The 8,741-nt window shown below is 53.8% G+C and overlaps 1 protein-coding gene across 1 annotated transcript in view; it reads left to right on the top strand.

Annotated features, from left to right (window-relative positions):
- Positions 1 to 8,741, top strand: part of LOC138657427 (zinc finger protein 84-like) — a 729,030-nt gene that overhangs the window by 422,552 nt on the left and 297,737 nt on the right. The gene's annotated exons all lie outside the window — the stretch shown is intronic.

Below are 8,741 nucleotides of genomic sequence, written 5' to 3'. Positions count from 1 at the left end.
CTCATCACCCAGAATCCTCCAGTCCTGTATAATGTCCCAGCAGTCACCTCTCCGCTCATCACCCAGAATCCCCCAGTCCTGTATAATGTCCCAGCAGTCACCTCTCCGCTCATCACCCAGAATCCTCCAGTCCTGTACAATGTCCCAGCAGTCACCTCTCCGCTCATCACCCAGAATCCCCCAGTCCTGTATAATGTCCCAGCAGTCACCTCTCCGCTCATCACCCAGAATCCTCCAGTGCTGTATAATCTCCCAGCAGTCACCTCTCCGCTCATCACCCAGAATCCTCCAGTCCTGTATAATGTCCCAGCAGTCACCTCTCCGCTCATCACCCAGAATCCTCCAGTCCTGTATAATGTCCCAGCAGTCACCTCTCCGCTCATCACCCAGAATCCTCCAGTCCTGTATAATGTCCCAGCAGTCACCTCTCCGCTCATCACCCAGAATCCTCCAGTCCTGTATAATGTCCCAGCAGTCATCTCTCCGCACATCACCCAGAATCCTCCAGTGCTGTATAATGTCCCAGCAGTCACCTCTCCGCTCATCACCCAGAATCCTCCAGTGCTGTATAATGTCCCAGCAGTCTCCTCTCCGCTCATCCCCCAGAATCCTCCAGTGCTGTATAATGTCCCAGCAGTCACCTCTCCGCTCATCACCCAGAATCCTCCAGTCCTGTATAATGTCCCAGCAGTCACCTCTCCGCTCATCACCCAGAATCCTCCAGTCCTGTATAATGTCCCAGCAGTCACCTCTCCGCTCATCACCCAGAATCCTCCAGTCCTGTATAATGTCCCAGCAGTCACCTCTCCGCTCATCACCCAGAATCCTCCAGTGCTGTATAATGTCCCAGCAGTCACCTCTCCGTTCATCCCCCAGAATCCTCCAGTGCTGTATAATGTCCCAGCAGTCACCTCTCCGCTCATCACCCAGAATCCTCCAGTGCTGTATAATGTCCCAGCAGTCACCTCTCCGCTCATCACCCAGAATCCTCCAGTGCTGTATAATGTCCCAGCAGTCACCTCTCCGCTCATCACCCAGAATCCTCCAGTCCTGTATAATCTCCCAGCAGTCACCTCTCCGCTCATCACCCAGAATCCTCCAGTGCTGTATAATGTCCCAGCAGTCACCTCTCCGCTCATCACCCAGAATCCTCCAGTGCTGTATAATGTCCCAGCAGTCACCTCTCCGCTCATCACCCAGAATCCTCCAGTCCTGTATAATCTCCCAGCAGTCACCTCTCCACTCATCACCCAGAATCCTCCAGTCCTGTATAATCTCCCAGCAGTCACCTCTCCGCTCATCACCCAGAATCCTCCAGTGCTGTATAATGTCCCAGCAGTCACCTCTCCGCTCATCACCCAGAATCCCCCAGTGCTGTATAATGTCCCAGCAGTCACCTCTCCGCTCATCACCCAGAATCCTCCAGTGCTGTCCTGTATAATCTCCCAGCAGTCACCTCTCCGCTCATCACCCAGAATCCTCCAGTCCTGTATAATGTCCCAGCAGTCACCTCTCCGCTCATCACCCAGAATCCTCCAGTGCTGTATAATGTCCCAGCAGTCACCTCTCCGCTCATCACCCAGAATCCTCCAGTGCTGTATAATGTCCCAGCAGTCACCTCTCCGCTCATCACCCAGAATCCTCCAGTGCTGTATAATGTCCCAGCAGTCACCTCTCCGCTCACCCAGAATCCTCCAGTGCTGTATAATGTCCCAGCAGTCACCTCTCCGCTCATCACCCAGAATCCTCCAGTCCTGTATAATGTCCCAGCAGTCACCTCTCCGCTCATCACCCAGAATCCTCCAGTGCTGTATAATGTCCCAGCAGTCACCTCTCCGCTCACCCAGAATCCTCCAGTGCTGTATAATGTCCCAGCAGTCACCTCTCCGCTCATCACCCAGAATCCTCCAGTGCTGTATAATGTCTCAGCAGTCACCTCTCCGCTCATCACCCAGAATCCTCCAGTCCTGTATAATCTCCCAGCAGTCACCTCTCCGCTCATCACCCAGAATCCCCCAGTGCTGTATAATGTCCCAGCAGTCACCTCTCCGCTCATCACCCAGAATCCTCCAGTGCTGTCCTGTATAATCTCCCAGCAGTCACCTCTCCGCTCATCACCCAGAATCCTCCAGTCCTGTATAATGTCCCAGCAGTCACCTCTCCGCTCATCACCCAGAATCCTCCAGTACTGTATAATGTCCCAGCAGTCACCTCTCCGCTCATCACCCAGAATCCTCCAGTCCTGTATAATGTCCCAGCAGTCACCTCTCCGCTCATCACCCAGAATCCTCCAGTCCTGTATAATGTCCCAGCAGTCACCTCTCCGCTCATCACCCAGAATCCCCCAGTGCTGTATAATGTCCCAGCAGTCACCTCTCCGCTCATCACCCAGAATCCTCCAGTGCTGTCCTGTATAATCTCCCAGCAGTCACCTCTCCGCTCATCACCCAGAATCCTCCAGTCCTGTATAATGTCCCAGCAGTCACCTCTCCGCTCATCACCCAGAATCCTCCAGTGCTGTATAATGTCCCAGCAGTCACCTCTCCGCTCATCACCCAGAATCCTCCAGTGCTGTATAATGTCCCAGCAGTCACCTCTCCGCTCATCACCCAGAATCCTCCAGTGCTGTATAATGTCCCAGCAGTCACCTCTCCGCTCATCACCCAGAATCCTCCAGTGCTGTATAATGTCCCAGCAGTCACCTCTCCGCTCATCACCCAGAATCCTCCAGTGCTGTATAATGTCCCAGCAGTCACCTCTCCGCTCATCACCCAGAATCCTCCAGTGCTGTATAATGTCCCAGCAGTCACCTCTCCGCTCACCCAGAATCCTCCAGTGCTGTATAATGTCCCAGCAGTCACCTCTCCGCTCATCACCCAGAATCCTCCAGTGCTGTATAATGTCCCAGCAGTCACCTCTCCGCTCATCACCCAGAATCCTCCAGTACTGTATAATGTCCCAGCAGTCACCTCTCCGCTCATCACCCAGAATCCTCCAGTGCTGTATAATGTCCCAGCAGTCACCTCTCCGCTCATCACCCAGAATCCTCCAGTATTGTATAATCTCCCAGCAGTCACCTCTCCGCTCATCACCCAGAATCCTCCAGTCCTGTATAATGTCCCAGCAGTCACCTCTCCGCTCATCACCCAGAATCCTCCAGTGCTGTATAATGTCCCAGCAGTCACCTCTCCGCTCATCACCCAGAATCCTCCAGTGCTGTATAATGTCCCAGCAGTCACCTCTCCGCTCACCCAGAATCCTCCAGTGCTGTATAATCTCCCAGCAGTCACCTCTCCGCTCATCACCCAGAATCCTCCAGTGCTGTATAATGTCCCAGCAGTCACCTCTCCGCTCATCACCCAGAATCCTCCAGTGCTGTATAATGTCCCAGCAGTCACCTCTCCGCTCATCACCCAGAATCCTCCAGTGCTGTATAATGTCCCAGCAGTCACCTCTCCGCTCATCACCCAGAATCCTCCAGTGCTGTATAATGTCCCAGCAGTCACCTCTCCGCTCATCACCCAGAATCCTCCAGTGCTGTATAATGTCCCAGCAGTCACCTCTCCGCTCACCCAGAATCCTCCAGTGCTGTATAATGTCCCAGCAGTCACCTCTCCGCTCATCACCCAGAATCCTCCAGTGCTGTATAATCTCCCAGCAGTCACCTCTCCGCTCTTCCCCCAGAATCCTCCAGTCCTGTATAATCTCCCAGCAGTCACCTCTCCGCTCATCTCCCAGAATCCTCCAGTCCTGTATAATGTCCCAGCAGTCACCTCTCCGCTCATCACCCAGAATCCTCCAGTGCTGTATAATGTCCCAGCAGTCACCTCTCCGCTCATCACCCAGAATCCTCCAGTGCTGTATAATGTCCCAGCAGTCACCTCTCCGCTCATCACCCAGAATCCCCCAGTCCTGTATAATGTCCCAGCAGTCACCTCTCCGCTCATCACCCAGAATCCTCCAGTGCTGTATAATGTCCCAGCAGTCACCTCTCCGGGTATCACCCAGAATCCTCCAGTGCTGTATAATGTCCCAGCAGTCACCTCTCCGCTCATCACCCAGAATCCTCCAGTGCTGTATAATGTCCCAGCAGTCACCTCTCCGGGTATCACCCAGAATCCTCCAGTGCTGTATAATGTCCCAGCAGTCACCTCTCCGCTCATCACCCAGAATCCTCCAGTCCTGTATAATGTCCCAGCAGTCACCTCTCCGGTCATCCCCCAGAATCCTCCAGTCCTGTATATTCTCCCAGCAGTCACCTCTCCGCTCTTCCCCCAGAATCCTCCAGTCCTGTATAATGTCCCAGCAGTCACCTCTCCGCTCATCACCCAGAATCCTCCAGTGCTGTATAATCTCCCAGCAGTCACCTCTCCGCTCATCACCCAGAATCCTCCAGTCCTGTATAATGTCCCAGCAGTCACCTCTCCGCTCATCACCCAGAATCCTCCAGTGCTGTATAATGTCCCAGCAGTCACCTCTCCGCTCATCACCCAGAATCCTCCAGTCCTGTATAATCTCCCAGCAGTCACCTCTCCACTCTTCCCCCAGAATCCTCCAGTGCTGTATAATCTCCCAGCAGTCACCTCTCCGCTCATCACCCAGAATCCTCCAGTGCTGTATAATCTCCCAGCAGTCACCTCTCCGCTCATCACCCAGAATCCTCCAGTCCTGTATAATGTCCCAGCAGTCACCGCTCCGCTCATCACCCAGAATCCTCCAGTGCTGTATAATGTCCCAGCAGTCACCTCTCCGCTCATCACCCAGAATCCTCCAGTCCTGTATAATCTCCCAGCAGTCACCTCTCCGCTCATCACCCAGAATCCTCCAGTGCTGTATAATGTCCCAGCAGTCACCTCTCCGCTCATCACCCAGAATCCTCCAGTCCTGTATAATCTCCCAGCAGTCACCTCTCCGCTCATCACCCAGAATCCTCCAGTCCTGTATAATGTCCCAGCAGTCACCTCTCCGCTCATCACCCAGAATCCTCCAGTGCAGTCCTGTATAATCTCCCAGCAGTCACCTCTCCGCTCATCACCCAGAATCCTCCAGTCCTGTATAATGTCCCAGCAGTCACCTCTCCGCTCATCACCCAGAATCCTCCAGTGCTGTATAATGTCCCAGCAGTCACCTCTCCGTTCATCCCCCAGAATCCTCCAGTGCTGTATAATGTCCCAGCAGTCACCTCTCCGCTCATCACCCAGAATCCTCCAGTGCTGTATAATGTCCCAGCAGTCACCTCTCCGCTCATCACCCAGAATCCTCCAGTGCTGTATAATGTCCCAGCAGTCACCTCTCCGCTCATCACCCAGAATCCTCCAGTCCTGTATAATCTCCCAGCAGTCACCTCTCCGCTCATCACCCAGAATCCTCCAGTGCTGTATAATGTCCCAGCAGTCACCTCTCCGCTCATCACCCAGAATCCTCCAGTGCTGTATAATGTCCCAGCAGTCACCTCTCCGCTCATCACCCAGAATCCTCCAGTCCTGTATAATCTCCCAGCAGTCACCTCTCCACTCATCACCCAGAATCCTCCAGTCCTGTATAATCTCCCAGCAGTCACCTCTCCGCTCATCACCCAGAATCCTCCAGTGCTGTATAATGTCCCAGCAGTCACCTCTCCGCTCATCACCCAGAATCCCCCAGTGCTGTATAATGTCCCAGCAGTCACCTCTCCGCTCATCACCCAGAATCCTCCAGTGCTGTCCTGTATAATCTCCCAGCAGTCACCTCTCCGCTCATCCCCCAGAATCCTCCAGTGCTGTATAATGTCCCAGCAGTCACCTCTCCGCTCATCACCCAGAATCCTCCAGTGCTGTATAATGTCCCAGCAGTCACCTCTCCGCTCATCACCCAGAATCCTCCAGTGCTGTATAATGTCCCAGCAGTCACCTCTCCGCTCATCACCCAGAATCCTCCAGTGCTGTATAATGTCCCAGCAGTCACCTCTCCGCTCACCCAGAATCCTCCAGTGCTGTATAATGTCCCAGCAGTCACCTCTCCGCTCATCACCCAGAATCCTCCAGTCCTGTATAATGTCCCAGCAGTCACCTCTCCGCTCATCACCCAGAATCCTCCAGTGCTGTATAATGTCCCAGCAGTCACCTCTCCGCTCACCCAGAATCCTCCAGTGCTGTATAATGTCCCAGCAGTCACCTCTCCGCTCATCACCCAGAATCCTCCAGTGCTGTATAATGTCTCAGCAGTCACCTCTCCGCTCATCACCCAGAATCCTCCAGTCCTGTATAATCTCCCAGCAGTCACCTCTCCGCTCATCACCCAGAATCCCCCAGTGCTGTATAATGTCCCAGCAGTCACCTCTCCGCTCATCACCCAGAATCCTCCAGTGCTGTCCTGTATAATCTCCCAGCAGTCACCTCTCCGCTCATCACCCAGAATCCTCCAGTCCTGTATAATGTCCCAGCAGTCACCTCTCCGCTCATCACCCAGAATCCTCCAGTACTGTATAATGTCCCAGCAGTCACCTCTCCGCTCATCACCCAGAATCCTCCAGTCCTGTATAATGTCCCAGCAGTCACCTCTCCGCTCATCACCCAGAATCCTCCAGTCCTGTATAATGTCCCAGCAGTCACCTCTCCGCTCATCACCCAGAATCCCCCAGTGCTGTATAATGTCCCAGCAGTCACCTCTCCGCTCATCACCCAGAATCCTCCAGTGCTGTCCTGTATAATCTCCCAGCAGTCACCTCTCCGCTCATCACCCAGAATCCTCCAGTCCTGTATAATGTCCCAGCAGTCACCTCTCCGCTCATCACCCAGAATCCTCCAGTGCTGTATAATGTCCCAGCAGTCACCTCTCCGCTCATCACCCAGAATCCTCCAGTGCTGTATAATGTCCCAGCAGTCACCTCTCCGCTCATCACCCAGAATCCTCCAGTGCTGTATAATGTCCCAGCAGTCACCTCTCCGCTCATCACCCAGAATCCTCCAGTGCTGTATAATGTCCCAGCAGTCACCTCTCCGCTCATCACCCAGAATCCTCCAGTGCTGTATAATGTCCCAGCAGTCACCTCTCCGCTCATCACCCAGAATCCTCCAGTGCTGTATAATGTCCCAGCAGTCACCTCTCCGCTCACCCAGAATCCTCCAGTGCTGTATAATGTCCCAGCAGTCACCTCTCCGCTCATCACCCAGAATCCTCCAGTGCTGTATAATGTCCCAGCAGTCACCTCTCCGCTCATCACCCAGAATCCTCCAGTACTGTATAATGTCCCAGCAGTCACCTCTCCGCTCATCACCCAGAATCCTCCAGTGCTGTATAATGTCCCAGCAGTCACCTCTCCGCTCATCACCCAGAATCCTCCAGTATTGTATAATCTCCCAGCAGTCACCTCTCCGCTCATCACCCAGAATCCTCCAGTCCTGTATAATGTCCCAGCAGTCACCTCTCCGCTCATCACCCAGAATCCTCCAGTGCTGTATAATGTCCCAGCAGTCACCTCTCCGCTCATCACCCAGAATCCTCCAGTGCTGTATAATGTCCCAGCAGTCACCTCTCCGCTCACCCAGAATCCTCCAGTGCTGTATAATCTCCCAGCAGTCACCTCTCCGCTCATCACCCAGAATCCTCCAGTGCTGTATAATGTCCCAGCAGTCACCTCTCCGCTCACCCAGAATCCTCCAGTGCTGTATAATCTCCCAGCAGTCACCTCTCCGCTCATCACCCAGAATCCTCCAGTGCTGTATAATGTCCCAGCAGTCACCTCTCCGCTCATCACCCAGAATCCTCCAGTCCTGTATAATGTCCCAGCAGTCACCTCTCCGCTCATCACCCAGAATCCTCCAGTGCTGTATAATGTCCCAGCAGTCACCTCTCCGCTCATCACCCAGAATCCTCCAGTGCTGTATAATGTCCCAGCAGTCACCTCTCCGCTCATCACCCAGAATCCTCCAGTGCTGTATAATGTCCCAGCAGTCACCTCTCCGCTCACCCAGAATCCTCCAGTGCTGTATAATGTCCCAGCAGTCACCTCTCCGCTCATCACCCAGAATCCTCCAGTGCTGTATAATCTCCCAGCAGTCACCTCTCCGCTCTTCCCCCAGAATCCTCCAGTCCTGTATAATCTCCCAGCAGTCACCTCTCCGCTCATCTCCCAGAATCCTCCAGTCCTGTATAATGTCCCAGCAGTCACCTCTCCGCTCATCACCCAGAATCCTCCAGTGCTGTATAATGTCCCAGCAGTCACCTCTCCGCTCATCACCCAGAATCCTCCAGTGCTGTATAATGTCCCAGCAGTCACCTCTCCGCTCATCACCCAGAATCCCCCAGTCCTGTATAATGTCCCAGCAGTCACCTCTCCGCTCATCACCCAGAATCCTCCAGTGCTGTATAATGTCCCAGCAGTCACCTCTCCGGGTATCACCCAGAATCCTCCAGTCCTGTATAATCTCCCAGCAGTCACCTCTCCGCTCATCACCCAGAATCCCCCAGTGCTGTATAATGTCCCAGCAGTCACCTCTCCGCTCATCACCCAGAATCCTCCAGTGCTGTCCTGTATAATCTCCCAGCAGTCACCTCTCCGCTCATCACCCAGAATCCTCCAGTCCTGTATAATGTCCCAGCAGTCACCTCTCCGCTCATCACCCAGAATCCTCCAGTACTGTATAATGTCCCAGCAGTCACCTCTCCGCTCATCACCCAGAATCCTCCAGTCCTGTATAATGTCCCAGCAGTCACCTCTCCGCTCATCACCCAGAATCCTCCAGTCCTGTATAATGTCCCAG

This window comes from Ranitomeya imitator, chromosome 1, assembly GCF_032444005.1.
Source record: "Ranitomeya imitator isolate aRanImi1 chromosome 1, aRanImi1.pri, whole genome shotgun sequence".
Classification (NCBI taxonomy): Eukaryota; Metazoa; Chordata; class Amphibia; order Anura; family Dendrobatidae; genus Ranitomeya; species Ranitomeya imitator.
This window is presented reverse-complemented; position numbering and strand designations above follow the sequence as displayed.